This window comes from Carettochelys insculpta, chromosome 15 (genome assembly GCF_033958435.1).
Source record: "Carettochelys insculpta isolate YL-2023 chromosome 15, ASM3395843v1, whole genome shotgun sequence".
Lineage (NCBI taxonomy): Eukaryota > Metazoa > Chordata > Testudines > Carettochelyidae > Carettochelys > Carettochelys insculpta.
In genome coordinates this window covers 29,232,295-29,246,310 of record NC_134151.1, presented here as the reverse complement: position 1 = coordinate 29,246,310, position 14,016 = coordinate 29,232,295, and the positions used below count along the sequence as shown (strand labels likewise).

The 14,016-nt window shown below is 45.5% G+C and overlaps 1 protein-coding gene across 1 annotated transcript in view; it reads left to right on the top strand.

The window, feature by feature from the left end:
- The first annotated feature begins 2,684 nt into the window (after window positions 1–2,684).
- Window positions 2,685–14,016, top strand: part of KLHL3 (kelch like family member 3) — a 207,913-nt gene continuing 196,581 nt past the window's right edge. Inside the window, exon 1 of the mRNA XM_075010019.1 lies at window positions 2,685–3,016. The gene's annotated coding sequence lies outside the window, so the exon portion shown is untranslated. The remainder of the gene's footprint in view (window positions 3,017–14,016) is intronic.

The window sequence follows — 14,016 nt, the reverse complement described above, 5'->3', positions numbered from 1 at the left end:
CTAGTAGTAAGACATTTGAAAATATCATTAAGTGGTCTGCCAAGACCCTCGGCAATTTTCAAGCGGTCTGAAGGGGGTGGGGAGGACTATACTACAAAAACAATCAAGGTACCTCAATTATTTTCTTTCCCTTACATGACACAAGGAAAAAATATATAATGAAATGTAGGGTGGGGGAGGAGGGGAGACACCAATGGGTGCTGAGCACACGGTTATTGATGATGATGATGATGAGGGTGGGTGAGGAGGGGAGATAAGTGTTCTTTTTTTTTTTTGGCTGGGTCTTCTGAGGGAGGGGGTTCAGAAATGAAGCTGAGCCCAGGGACCCGCTAACTCTCTAAGGGTACCTCTTCAATACAGGGAAGGTTGATCCTGCTGTGGTTATGGTGTGTGGGTGTTTTTGTTTTTTTTTTTTTTCTCCTGGAGTTCAGTTTAGGGACCTATTTAGGGATGCATTAAATTGAACTTACAGGGCACCTGCATTGGCACTGGTACTCCTGCCCCTCTATAAAAGTAAGGGATGTTTACGGGAGGGATTTTCCCATTGGCCTTCTGTATGGACAGTAGCAAAAATAAATTTTTTTTTAAGATGAGTTGACTCCACCTATGTAATTCCTGTAGCTGGATTTGTGTATCTGAAATCAATTTTTACCTCCCTGGTATAGACTTGGCCTCAATTCTTCACTGCTTATGTCTATTTCAATAGGCCTTCACCCAGGAAAGAGAAAGCAACTGAGGGTTTTTCTTTTTTTTTTTTTTTTTAAACAATAGCGGCATGTCTTTTAATTCTCAACCTGGCACCTTGCTACCAGACATGGGTGCATTAGAAATAGACACGTAAGCCACACAGTGGTTTGCGGCACTTAAAATTAGACTGTGTGACACTAGAAAATGTGCAGTAAGGGAAGAATTGTTTGTGGGTTGGGTGATAGAATAGGGCACTTCTGTTCTGTCTTCTGTGATCCTTACAGTTGCAAATGAAGAGTTCTGCTCCAACACAGTACATCTGGAGCACCTCTTTTGCCTCCCAAGTCTTTGCTTTATCACTTACCTGTGTGTTGGGAATAGGTATGTTACAAACAAGTACTGAACTGCCTAGTTATGAGCACAGGGGGTTCACTGCTAGGCAGGGGATAGAAGGAAGGTGGCATTCCCTTTTGCGTTAGTCCTTTTTATGGCCCTGGCGGGTCTGCCTCCTGCAGTCTGTCACCCTGTGTTCCCTTTGGCTCAGACTCCTCCAATGGCAGTACATGGTGAGTTATGATCCCCTGAGCTTATCTGCACGAAGGCCGGGTCTATATACCAGATCTTTAAAGTAGATTGTAGATAAACAATTCCAATTACAGCAATTGCATAGCTGGAATTGACTTTTCTGCAATCTACTTACATGGCTGTTCTCACTGAGGGAGGTTGATGGGAGAAACTCTCCTGTCAACCTCTCTTACTGTTAGTGAAAATAAGGAGTTGACTGTCGAGCCCTGATGATTCAACTTCATGCATCCCCACTGGGTGCGCTAAATCAAACCCCGGAAGGTCGACCCTGACTGGGCTGATCTTCCAGGTAGTGAAGACATACCGTAAGCAGAAGATCAATGGTGCTTTGGTCAATCTTCCCGAGTTTGATTCAGCGGGCATAGTAGGAACGTGCTAAATCAAACCCTGAGGGTGCCCCTGTCGGCTGGAGCAGTAGTCTGCTGTTGAGGTTTGATAGCTTTATCTTAAAGTGTGTGTCGTGCTCTTCCCTAAATTGTTCTCCTGTTCAGTAAACCCTTTCCCATATGCATTAGCATGCAAGTTGCACTTACTTTGCAGCCACCTAAATATCAATGCAGTTACGCTGCTTTACTAATAGGACTTCCTAGCCAATTTTGCAATTCATGCGCAACGTTCACCACCATTTGTCACCACTGTCTCTGGCTCAGGAATGTCTAAGGGCATTACACCTGTTTCCTTTAAGGAGCTGCCGCATGACTTTGGCTTCACGAGTCTTCTGTTGTGGCTGAAGAGCTCAGAGAAATGCTGCTTTTTCCCCTGCAGGATACAAGTAGCCATAGTTCAAGTCAATGGGATTTTCTTGTGTCCTGTGGCTGGAAAATGCAGCCTCAGGAATCTAAACTATTACTCACGTCTTGGTTTCTTGTTTCTATCATGAATGTCTGCTTGCAGGGATGGCAAGAAAAGAGAGACTGTTTCAACCGGCTTTGACCTTTCTCAGACTGGAAAAACAGCTGGCACAAAGGTTACACATGGCTGAAGTCCTTCCCTGCTCCGAACTGTTTTGTCAGTTGGCTTTGCTGACACCTCAAATTATAGCTCAAATGCTTGGCCAGATCTAGTGAGATGCACAAAGGAAACTTTCCCAACAATGAGGAGTTGACATGTTAAAAATGGTTTAACGTCAAATTGAATGAAATCTGCCACTTCAAGAGCCTGGGTGTGTTCACCTGCACCGTAAAGGAGGTCATAATTTGACTTGCAGTCAAGTTGTTTGCCATTAAGAGGATCAGATTTTGTGCTGGCTGGCCTGGTACCATGCACTCCTTACTACTGTCTCTCTAGAATTACCCCAGGGATCAGTTTTGGGTCTGGTTCAGTTCAGTATCTTCATCAATAAGAACATAAGAACATAAGAATGGCCATACTGGGTCAGACCAAAGGTCCATCCAGCCCAGCATCCCATCTGCCGACGGTGGCCAATGCCAGGTGCCCCAGAGAAGGAGAACAGAAGACAATGATCAAGTGATTTATCTCCTGCCATCCATCTCCTGCCCTTGTTATGAAGGCTGGGGCACCATACTTTATCCCTGGCTAATAGCCATTTATGGACCTAACCTGCAAAAATTTATCAAGCTCTTTTTTAAACCCTAATAGAGTCCTGGCCTTCACAGCCTCCTCGGGCAAGGAGTTCCACAGGTTGACTGTGCGCTGTGTGAAGAAAAATTTCCGTGTATTAGTTTTGAACCTACTACCCATCAATTTCATTTGGTGTCCCCTAGTTCTTGTATTATGGGAAAAGGTAAATACTTTTTCTATATTCACTTTCTCCACACCATTCATGATTTTATATACCTCTATCATATCGCCCCTCAATCGCCTTTTTTCCAAACTGAAAAGTCCCAGTCTCTCTAGCCTCTCCCCATATGGGACCCTTTCCAAGCCCCTAATCATCTTAGTCGCCCTTTTCTGAACCTTTTCTAATGCCAATATATCTTTTTTGAGGTGATTTAAATAATGATTTAAATGATGGCAGAGAAAGTATACTTGCAAAGTTCGTGGCTGATACCAAGCTTGGCAGGGCTGTAAGTTCTCCAGAGATTATCAGGGATGTCTTTTCATAGAACCCAGATGGAATTCCAAGAAAAGCCCCTTAGGTTGTGCATTATCTGAGTTAATCCTCTTTTATTTTATGAGGTCCTAGTTTATTGAATGATCTGACCGCCATGCTTTCTGGCAGCAAATGAGTACGTTGCTGCTTCATATGCTCCAAGGCAGTGTTTCAGTTCAGAGGCTTCGACATATCTAATATATTTCCTGTTGTAATTTAAGCTAATGCTAATCTAAGATGTACAGAATGACCTGTTGCTAATTTGAGAAGTGTTGAATATGGTTGGCTGTGTTCCAGTCCTGAGTAACGTGCTTAGTGTGCTACCTATGGGGGACTGTGAACTTGTATGGCCTCAAGTCCAATCAAGGTATGTCACAATACAAGGTCTAGAAAATACATGGGAAGCAAACACCAATCCTTCCCCTCAATATGGAATCTGAGGCAGGGGAAGTCCAGTTTCTGATGGCCTACCAAGAGCCTAACCCACTGTGTTAGATGCAGTTTCTAATCCAAATCTACCATACACTCAAGGAAGGTCCAACCATCTGCTCCTCGTTACCTAGAGGAGGATACGTGTAGCTAAAATGGGGGTAGCTTCAGTGTCCTTTCAGGAGAGGTTGACCATATCTCCCTGTCCCAAATAGGGGAGAGGGGTGTCTCCTCCAAGCCCCAGGGAGCCAGAAAGGAGGCTGAAGCTGCCAGTGCTCCCTGGGAGGCCTGGGGAAGCAGCAGCCCCTGGCGATCCCCCTGGAGCCTCAGGGAAGCCACAGTTGTCAGCCTTCCTGGGAGCCCTGGGGAAGTGGCAGCTGCTCACACTCCTTCTGCTTCCCTGGGGCTGGGGGTGGGGGCAAATACAGGACAATAAGTCCCTTTAAAAAAAAATCAGGATGCCTTTTTGGCAGCCTAAATACAGGACTGTCCTGGCCAATACTGGGATAGATGGTCACCTTTGGAACACTCGGTTATGCTGGAAGATAAGGAATGTGATAGAAAATACCTGAAAGGCTAGAAAAGAGGCATAGAGCAGGAGGCCAAAATATTGTCAGTGGCGCCTTTGGGAATCCATTACATTTGTCTCTTCCAGTAGGAATCTCCTGAGCGCTGGTGATGAGGGTTGAAACTTGGGGGGGGGCGGGGGGAATGAAATGCAAGATTACCATTGTGGTTATTTCTCAGTCTGTCTGAATTGGTCAAAATCTGCAGGAACCATGTTTTATGGTTAGGTTCAAACAACCCTGGTGGGCAGAGCAGTGTGGTACAGAATATCCATGTCAAGGGACACACTGCGTGATGTGCCTCAGAAGAACAATGATGAATTTGATGTTTTTCCCTTGGTTACCTAGTGGCAAAATCTTTGCGTTGGTCCCTAATGGACCCTATGCCCTCAGCAACAACTGCCTTTCTGTTTTGGGAGGCCCAGTCACTCATTCAGAGTGAGTTAAATTCTTCCTTGTTGGCATACGTTGCCTAAGCTGTTGGAGCTCTATGGCGGGTGATTACTTGGGCGAAACTGAGCTTGGTTTGGCCTTGGTGGATGCGATAAATCAGTGGCTGCTTTCCTGGCTCTTCTTTTATTCTATTTATTGCTTCCCGCTTCTGTCTACTTCCGGCCAAACATCTTGGAGCACTTATGACATAATCTCTGTGAGGAAGGTGCTGCCATCCTTGCTTTACTGAAGAAGACACTGAAGCACACACAGATTAACAACCAGATAGCCCTGAGTCATTGTACAAGGCTCTTGCCCTCTCCTGCCCCTTCATGACTATTAGAATCCTCGCCCCTTCTCCTTGCTACATGAACCCTGGATTCTAATTGTTTACTCCAAATCTGAGGAAGCGGGACTTAACCATGAAAGGTGCCACAGGACTGTGTATTAGTTGTGAAGCCACACACCAATAGGGCTCTCCTCTGTCGTTGTAATATGTATTTTTCCATTGAAAGGGAAGTGGGAGGGGGTTTCAACTGTTGCTGGTGTCCCCCCACCTCGCTCTGCCTGTCAGATTGTTTCTCTAGATTTTTCTCTTTAGATGAGAATCTAATTCAAGGCTTTCAGCCTGCCCTTGTCCCGTATCATGCCATACTGTGGCTACCCAGCATGTTACGGGAGGCTGAGCGCCTCTAGGCAAGCATCTTCCACAGTACCAGGGTCTCCTGCAGCCAGCTGATTATGCAGTCTTGGAACAAGAGAGATTGCCTGGTATGAAATAGAATGTGACTGCCCTTTGATCCTGTTTGAAGTGATGCAACCATCATAGCAGAGTTGGTAATCAAAGACTCCAGTACTTGAAGTGGGATTTTGAGAGCACCACATCATGTCAGGTTACTGACAGGCCAGTCTCTATGGGGCACTTATCCTGTGTCAGTACTCACTGTCCTCCTGGAACAACTATTTGAACGATGCTGCGCTAGGAGTGAAGAAAGCAGTGCTCAGATTCCGTGGGCAAATGATTCCATTTTATTTAGTTTTTTGAGTGGAAAAGCAATGGCGTCCTGTTCCAATTTCAGCATGAATTCAAAACAGCATTTACACACATGGTACTGACCTTTTAAAAGGCTGATTTTGTGATGTATTGAGCACCCTCAAGTCCTACTGAAATCTGTGAATGTGGGCAGAACTGGGCCTTAATTATAGGTTTGTATCTGGTTATATTCTGGGAGCTTCACTGCCAAAGTTTGCATACTTCTCAAAAACACACAGTGTTAGCTCCTAATGTTTAGCTTCTCTGATAAGACTAATGTTTTCTGCTCAGGTAAAAGGAAATCTTGGAGAATCACTTTATTTCACTTACTAAACTGTCCTCAATGTATGCAGCCAAATAATATAAAATGTAACTTCCAGCATAGAGGCAGAATAAATGTGTGGTGTGGTGTGGTGTGGTGTGTTTAAAAACCATGCTACACAGCCTTCATATGAGATGCCCATATTTTGGTTTATTTAACAACCTAAGTTCATATGCCCCTCAATCTTTATTTTCTATGGGCTCTCCTGCCACAAAAATTGTTAAGGAACAAATTCATCCCTGATGTAACTTTGCTGATAATACCTCAAGCAATCTCTCCACTATACGTGGGTTACATGTTGTTGTTGTCTTTTTTAAAAGTGTGTATATATATACATAGAATCTCCATCTCTGAGAGATTCCTGAAAGCCAAGTGTTTCTTCTTAGCCTTCATCTAAGCAAGCTGCTTTCACATGTGACATACCAAGTGCATGTGAAGATCTGCGGCATCTCAACTTCATAACCGTGCCTCCTGTATTGGGCATTTTACTGTGGGCTTGGGTGAAAAGAGTCAGCCTGCAAAATGAAGGAACAAGACAGCTCAGACATGAGACTTTCTCCTTTGGATGTGTTACTGCATGTGTTCTGACTGACATCTGATTTAAGTCAGATCAAATGTCCTCAGACTCCGACCACCCCTGACTTCTGTTTTTAGCTCCTGCAGCTTCTGAATGTTCAGAATACCATCCAAACAGCTGCGTGTGCTATGCTGGTGGGTACTAAAGCACCTCTGGCTTTCAAGATCACTGACTCCAACACCCCAATTGGGGAGGACAGCCAAAAACAAAGCTGCTGGGTGTTGCCAAAAATATTCTGCCCACTTTTCTCTCTGGATTCAGGGAGGTCTGTTTTGTTTATGCAGTTTAATAAAATTTCACCCACCAACTGAATAATGAGGAGGAAACTGAATCTGACAGGAGAAGCCCTTTGACTAGGGGCAGAGAACGTGCTCCAGGCAGAGGGTGTCAGAATAACTAACTAAATTTTGAATTATCGTCTAAATAATGCTGAGGGTGAATGAGGCTCTTCCTGTCCAGATCAGAACCCCGGGAGTTACAAGCTAATCTTCATAGTGGGGCTCTTCCAGCCACACTTTCATGGGTGTGACTGGGGCGGGGGACAGGGAGAGGGAGAAGGAAATCTTTGTCTCTCTCCCCAAACTGTGGTGCAAAAAAGTGCTGAGGGATTGCTGGGAGGCCTGGTGGGAGGTGGCAGCAGGGGTCAGCCTCTGCCCCACCCACTCACCGTCATGGCAGGAGCCTCAGGAAGCAGAAGGACCCAGGCCCTTGCTCTGTTCCATTGCCAGTCTCCCAGCTCAGTCCTTCGAGAAAGCAGAAAGGAGTGGATCTAGCTGGCCTGGGAGATGGCTGTGGAGCAGAGCATGCTGCTGTGTTAATCTGCTTCCTGTGGCTCCTGCTGCCATAGTCGGCATGGGGTGGCCCGACACCTGCTGCCACCCTATGCCAGGCACCCCAGGTAATTGCCCAGGATGTCAGTCCTGCTGCCTCTTCAAGCCCCAGGGAGTGACTCCAAGCAGCTCTGCTCTGTTGCTCTTCTTATAGAGGTCTACCTGACCCTGATTGGTTGCTCCTAATAAGCCCTTCTGTGATTGGCTGCTTCCTGTGCAGCCTTCCTAAAGATCTGTTAACTCGAAGAGCCCAGTGTGGGGCAAGTGCCCCTTCACAGTGAGAACAAAAGGAAATGCACGGAAATTGATGAAATCGTAGACTGATAAACATTGTTTGGTCAAGAGAAAATGAGTTTAAACCAGTGTTTCTTTAGCTGTGTTCCGCAGAACATTGGTGTTCTGTTAACAATTCGCAGGTGTACCATGAGCATTTGGAAAAATACACAGATGGTATAGATTAATTATTATAATATAATTAATTATTCACACCAGATACAATATTACTTCTTCATTGCAATGGTTCCCGAGCAAATTACTTCATTTTGTTATTGCTGTACATGTTGCTCTTTGATTTTGTTTTTGTTCTGACAATTTTTTGAAGAAAACTTTCAGAGGTGTCCCACAAAAAAAAAAATGTAGTTGCCAAAAGTTTAAGAAACACTACATTAAACCAGTGTCCTAATAGTGCACCTGACCACCAACTAACCCTATGTGAAGGCTGGAGGCAGTAGATATGAGAGTTCTCTGAAAAATACCAGATGTAAAGTAGAATGATTTTAAGAGACGTGAACAAGTTTAAAGTAGAGTAGAAAGAGAAATCCAGAGTACGGGAGAGACTGCAACAGAAATGGTGGACACGCAGCAGAGGATATGCCAAAGAAAATAATGCAAACAAAGGTCAGTCAGAGCTAGGGCAGACCAATTACTAGACACCGTATGCTGGGACATGACCAACCTGGACATAAAAGAGGAACCGCCCCTGAATAGGAATGAATAGCAGTGATGTAACTGATCTCAGTGTCTGCAAATCTGCTTTTAGATGTGAATAATAACAGGCACAATGGACCATTAGTGGAAGTAGTAAGCCTCTTCCACTCCATCTTGGAGCACAGGCCATTGATGACCATGCACCAGCATCTCCTGTCTTGGGCAGTCTTTTCCAGTGCATCCTGTCTTTTTAGCATCTGCCTTCAGGTCTCTGGGCCAGGCATTTCTTGGGCGCCCTCTTTTCCTTATATCTTGTGGGTTCCAACTTAAGGCTTGATTTGTGGTGTTGGTGGTTGGTTTTTTTGAGGGCATGTCCAATCTATGGCCATCATCTCTTCCTGATTTCTTCTTCGGCAGGAAGTTGGTGAGTCAGTCACCACAGGTCTTGGTTGTTAATTGTGTATGGCCGGTGGATCTAGAGGATTTTATGGACACAGTTATTGATAAACGTCTGGATTTTTTTGGACAGTCGTCTTTGTTTTCCAAGTTTTCTGCTCCATACAGTAGGACCAGTTTGACACTGGAGACCATTATTAGCCGAGGTTTTAAAAAGGTGACTGGCTTTGGATACCTTGAAAGGAGCCTGATTTCTCCAAAGGTGGGCAGCACTTACGGAAAACCCAGCCCCTTAAGATATCAAGTTAGGCTCCTGAAATCACTTGTCATGCTTGAAAACTGTGTGTCCGTTAATGATACGCAATTATATGTTAAGCTTGGGTGGAACTCCAGCCAGAATGTGGCCCTGTGGGTTAGCCTCATACGAACAAATGTTGTATTAACGTGTGTCTGATAGCCATGATAGAGTAGAAGAGTTGCAAAAGTCTATTTCAAGGTTCTTGCCATGCTTTTCAGAGAATGCTGATGCAACTAAAGTGCACAAATGGCTTATAAGAACAGGAATTGGCTTTGAGACTGTTTCATAGAAAGCTGTGTACCAATTTTGTTGGGCAGAGTTCTTCGTTCTGATACAATCTTACCTTCCTTTTCCATTAATACACTGTCCATTGGAAAAAGTTCAGAAGAAGGGCGACAAAAATGATTAGGGGTTTAGAGCGGGGGCCATATGAAGAAAGATTAAAGATTGGGCCTTTTCAGCTTAGAAAAAAGGAGATGCTGTGCGGGGAGGTGATATGGTAGAGGCCTATAAATCATGACGTGTGGAAAAAGTTGTTCCCATAACAGACCAAGGGGTCACCAAATGAAATTAATAGGCAGCAGGTTTAAAACTTATAAAAGGAAGTTTTTCTTCATGTAGCACATAGTAGGCCAATGGGACTCTTTGCCAGAGGAGGTTGTGAAGAACAAAACTTTAAAGGGGTCTGCCCCCCCCCCCCCAAAAAAAAACAAAACAAAACAAAACCCCAGATAAATTCATGGAGGTTAGGTCCATCAATGGATATTAACCAGCATGGGTAGGGATGGTGTCCTTAGCCTCTGTTAGAGGCTGGAAATGGATGTCAGGAGAGGGATTGCTTTGGTGATTACCTGTCCTGTTCACTCCCTCTGGGGCATCTGGCATTGGGCTCTGTTGGAAGACAGGCTACTGAGCTAGATGGACCATTGGCTTGACCCAGTGCGGCTGTTCTTACATTCCAAAGTATTTTTTAGTTACCTCAAATTCAGCTTCTGGCGGGATAAGTACAGTCATACCCCGAGGTACACCCATTCGGGTTATGAGAATTCAAGTTTACGAGGAGTTTGATTTAAAACCCCTACCTCATCTTACGAGGCATTTCCTCAAATTTGAGGACTGATTTCAATTTCGTGTGCCTCAGCAGGATGCAGACACCCTGCAGTAGGGGAGAGGCTGCAGCTCCAGGCAATAGCTGCCCACAGCTGCATCCCGCCCAGCGCGTGTCTCTGCAGCACCTGGCGGTGGTTTCCCGGAGCCTCCAGCCCAGCCTTACCTGTGGCTGGTCTAGGTCTCTGCCTCGGCTCTGCAGCAGCGGTGCGCTGGTGGCCGCAGGCTCCCAGGTGCTCCTGTGAGACATGGCTGCTGGGCAGACAGCCCATCCAGGCCCTGCCCCTACTGCTCACTCCCCAGGTGGCTAGGGGGCTGCTGCTGCCCGCCCTGCACAGCTGTGTCTCGGGCGCCACTGGCCGCCTGTGGCATTCCTTTGCATTTGGCACCTCGGCCACTGCTGGTGGGGCCTCTCCGCCCCGTACGAGCGAGGCATTGCCCCTTGTCAACTAGGGGCCTCCTGTGCCTGCCTAGCTCCCTGTGTGGCCAGCCCCTGACACTGCCCCTCCCCCACTTAACCTAAGCTGCGTTCAGGCCGGGCTGCCTCCCGGTGCCCTGCTCTGCCCTGCCCGGCCCCTTGCACCGGCCCTGCTTCTGCAGCCACAGGCAGCTACCTGGCTTTGCACCCTCCTCCCAGGCGCTCTTCGATTTCCATTCCCCTGTCTCTGCAGGTAAACAGACGTGTTGTAGAGTAACTAATGCATGGAAGATGCCTTAATTTGTGTTATGATAACTAATGTTAACTATTGAAGTAATTGTGTTCATTTGAATGGGATTTGGTGGTGGTTTAGCATAAATAGGTGTAAATTTTGGGGCTCAGGAACGTATAAAATTTTCTTCCATTGAAATTAATGGTAATTACGTTTTCGACTTACAAGAATTCGCCCTAAGAGGAGTTTTTTCAGGAACGAATTCACCTCATAAGGTGGGGGAAGACTGTATTGACCATTTTGTCAAACTACTTAATTTCATGAGCAGGATTTCAGGCTAGAAGATTTTCACAAAGGAGGCATATGCTCATTTAAATTCTTCATTTCAGGGTACTCTTCTAAAGGCCAACAGCAGCAGTCGAACCTTAATGCGCAATGCGGTTACCTTTTACCGGGCAGTTTACCAATGGCGGGGCCACAGACACATTATAATGGGACCCTTCCAAAGAGACTGAACTCCCACACGCGTGAGCTCAGCCAGTGGTGAACTGTGGGGCACGCTAATAAGACATACTCGTGCTGACTACAATGCCAGTGGGAAGGAAGTGTTGGATGAGCTGCCCTGGGAGATGGCGGCATTCTGGGAAAGCGCCTATGGTGGTGGGATCTGCTGTGCACTTGAACTAGGCATAGTCTGCTCCTTACCCATCTCTGGTTCAGCTTCCCTGGCAGCGGGAAGGTCCCATCCTTGCTCTGTATCCCCTGTTGAGATGCTCAGTCATTGTGGTGCTTTGCCACATTTTGCAAAGGGCAAGGCCACAGGGCTCCCAGGAGTGAAGGCTGTGCTTTAACCCCAAGAAGAGGCACAAGGTGGGGTGGAAGGTTACTCTTGTTTCACACCCACACAGGGCTAAATACACTCTAGCCCCAAAGTGGCACAACCGAAGTGCCTCTGCACACTCGGTCAGTGTATTCTGTGTGGAACTGCTTGTTTGCACCTAGCTGTGCAAACAGCAGATGGCAGCAGAACTCCACCCGTGTCTGTGTGACTATTGCAGAGCAGACAAAGGTTGGGTCAATGATTCGTCTGAAGGTTATTTAAATATCGCTCAGGATTTAAATGGTAAAATAGAAGGAGGTGGAGGGCTACACGGTGATGCATCGTGGCTTATTAGCAAAGAGGAATGGAGCAGGAGTAGTTGGAGCAGAAATATTCGAGGGTAAGGTCATGAATCTCCAAAGGGGACATGAGTGCAGAAAAAAATTGAATAACACGGAGCAGAGACCAAATATTTAATGTTGTATGTAACTATGGTTGGCTGTACTACAGAGAGAAGGAGAAACTCCAGATAGCTCTGGACCAAGTGACAAGGGTAGTGTGACCATGTGAGTGCTTGATTATTGGCGTAGAACAGTGGACGTTTGGTGGAACACAGAGAGGACTAGAGCCACTTTGCTGGAGAATGAGGTTTTGGAGCCAGAAATGAAGCTGTGGAGGGTATCTTCATTAGTCAGAGCCCATAGCTTGACTGTGGCTAATACATAACTCATAGAGAGTGGAGCACTTAGTTACCTGTAAGAGTGGGTCCCAGGCGGCTGCCTTCCTGACAGGCAGTGATCTAAAAAAATTGAGACATCGCAAAGTGATTCTGGGAGACCAGACTGCAGAGCAACACAGAGTTTGTAACAAATTCCTAGGTGAAAAGGTTGGTGGGCAACAAAAGACAAGCTGTGGAACAAAGGATAAAATTGTGGTGGCTCGTGGAGAGGGAAGTTAATCTGAGATTTATGGCTGAGGTTCTATGGTGGTTGGACAATGACCAGCTGACTAACACCAGTGAGGGTTGGGAGAAAATATTGGAATGTGGTATAGAAAGTGCAAAAGCTGTCTGTGCTCAAACAGTTTCATGGCAAGAAGACAGGTCTACCAATGTGCAGGAAGCAAAGTAGAAGAAAAGATTTGCATAACTGCAGAAAGTAAAGAGTGTAAAATTCGAAGGAATGCAAACTAGCAAAAACAAAAAGGCAAAAGGCCCTTGTGAAACTCAAGGGTCAAGCACTTTTAAAACCCTATATATAGAGGACTGCTTACAACAGAAGGAATAAGGAATATAGGGATAATTAGGATCAGGCGATGATGTGGATCAAAGATGAAAATAGAGTTCTGGGTGAAGGCAGCAAAATTGAGATAGCAGCAATTTTATAAGAAACTGCCCCATAAAGAGAATGAGGAAACTGAAGGACCTATGCACAGGTAAAAACCCCACAAGACCCATCACCAGAATGGAGACTCAGCACTAAAGAGAAGGAAAGGTGGGAAGGCATTGGGACTGGATCATGTACCAGATGAATAATTAAGTTCAGTCATAAAGAAGAGATCATGATGAACTTCTTTTATGCACTGTAATCTTCTGAATGGCAAATGTGCCTGTGTGGAGGAAGACACCTTGGTGTCTCTCTAAGCCTAAAGGAGATCTACAAGATATAGAAAGTAACTACTGCTCCACCTAGTTAATGTGTCACACAATGACATGGTTGGAAAGAATTACCAAGAGAAGAACTGGAACATAAGTAATCAACAAGCAATATGCCAGGAGGCTCAGCTGTGGATGCACCATTTGCAGCCTGAATATTGCAGAAGTATGGGTGAAATGTGTCTCACTGCATTTTGTGTCTGTGGACTTAGAGAAGGCCTATGCCGGGGTTTCTAGAGAATTGAAGTGATGGTGTCTGAGGTTAGTCTTCTGGAGACTTGTCCAGACTGTTATGGACAAGTAGGAAGGTAGCAAAACAGCAGTGAGAACTAGTCACAGGTACAGTGAGACTTGCACGGGTAAGCCTTCATCAAAAGTCGGTTTTAAACCTATTTGTACTTGTGATGAACACATTGAGACAGGATTAAAGGCAAAGCTCCATGGAACATGCTTTTTGCTGTTAACAGTGTGTAGCAGCATAAAATGACATACAAAGTGGAAAAAATTGATCTAGAAGGACAGAGGGCTGCATTAGAAGAAAATGGTTTCCGAATCAGCAATAAAAAAAAAAAATGGAATACAGCTCGAGTGGGCAATGAGAAGCCAGTAAAACTAGATGGCATAGAGACATTTTGTGCAGCAATTCAGAC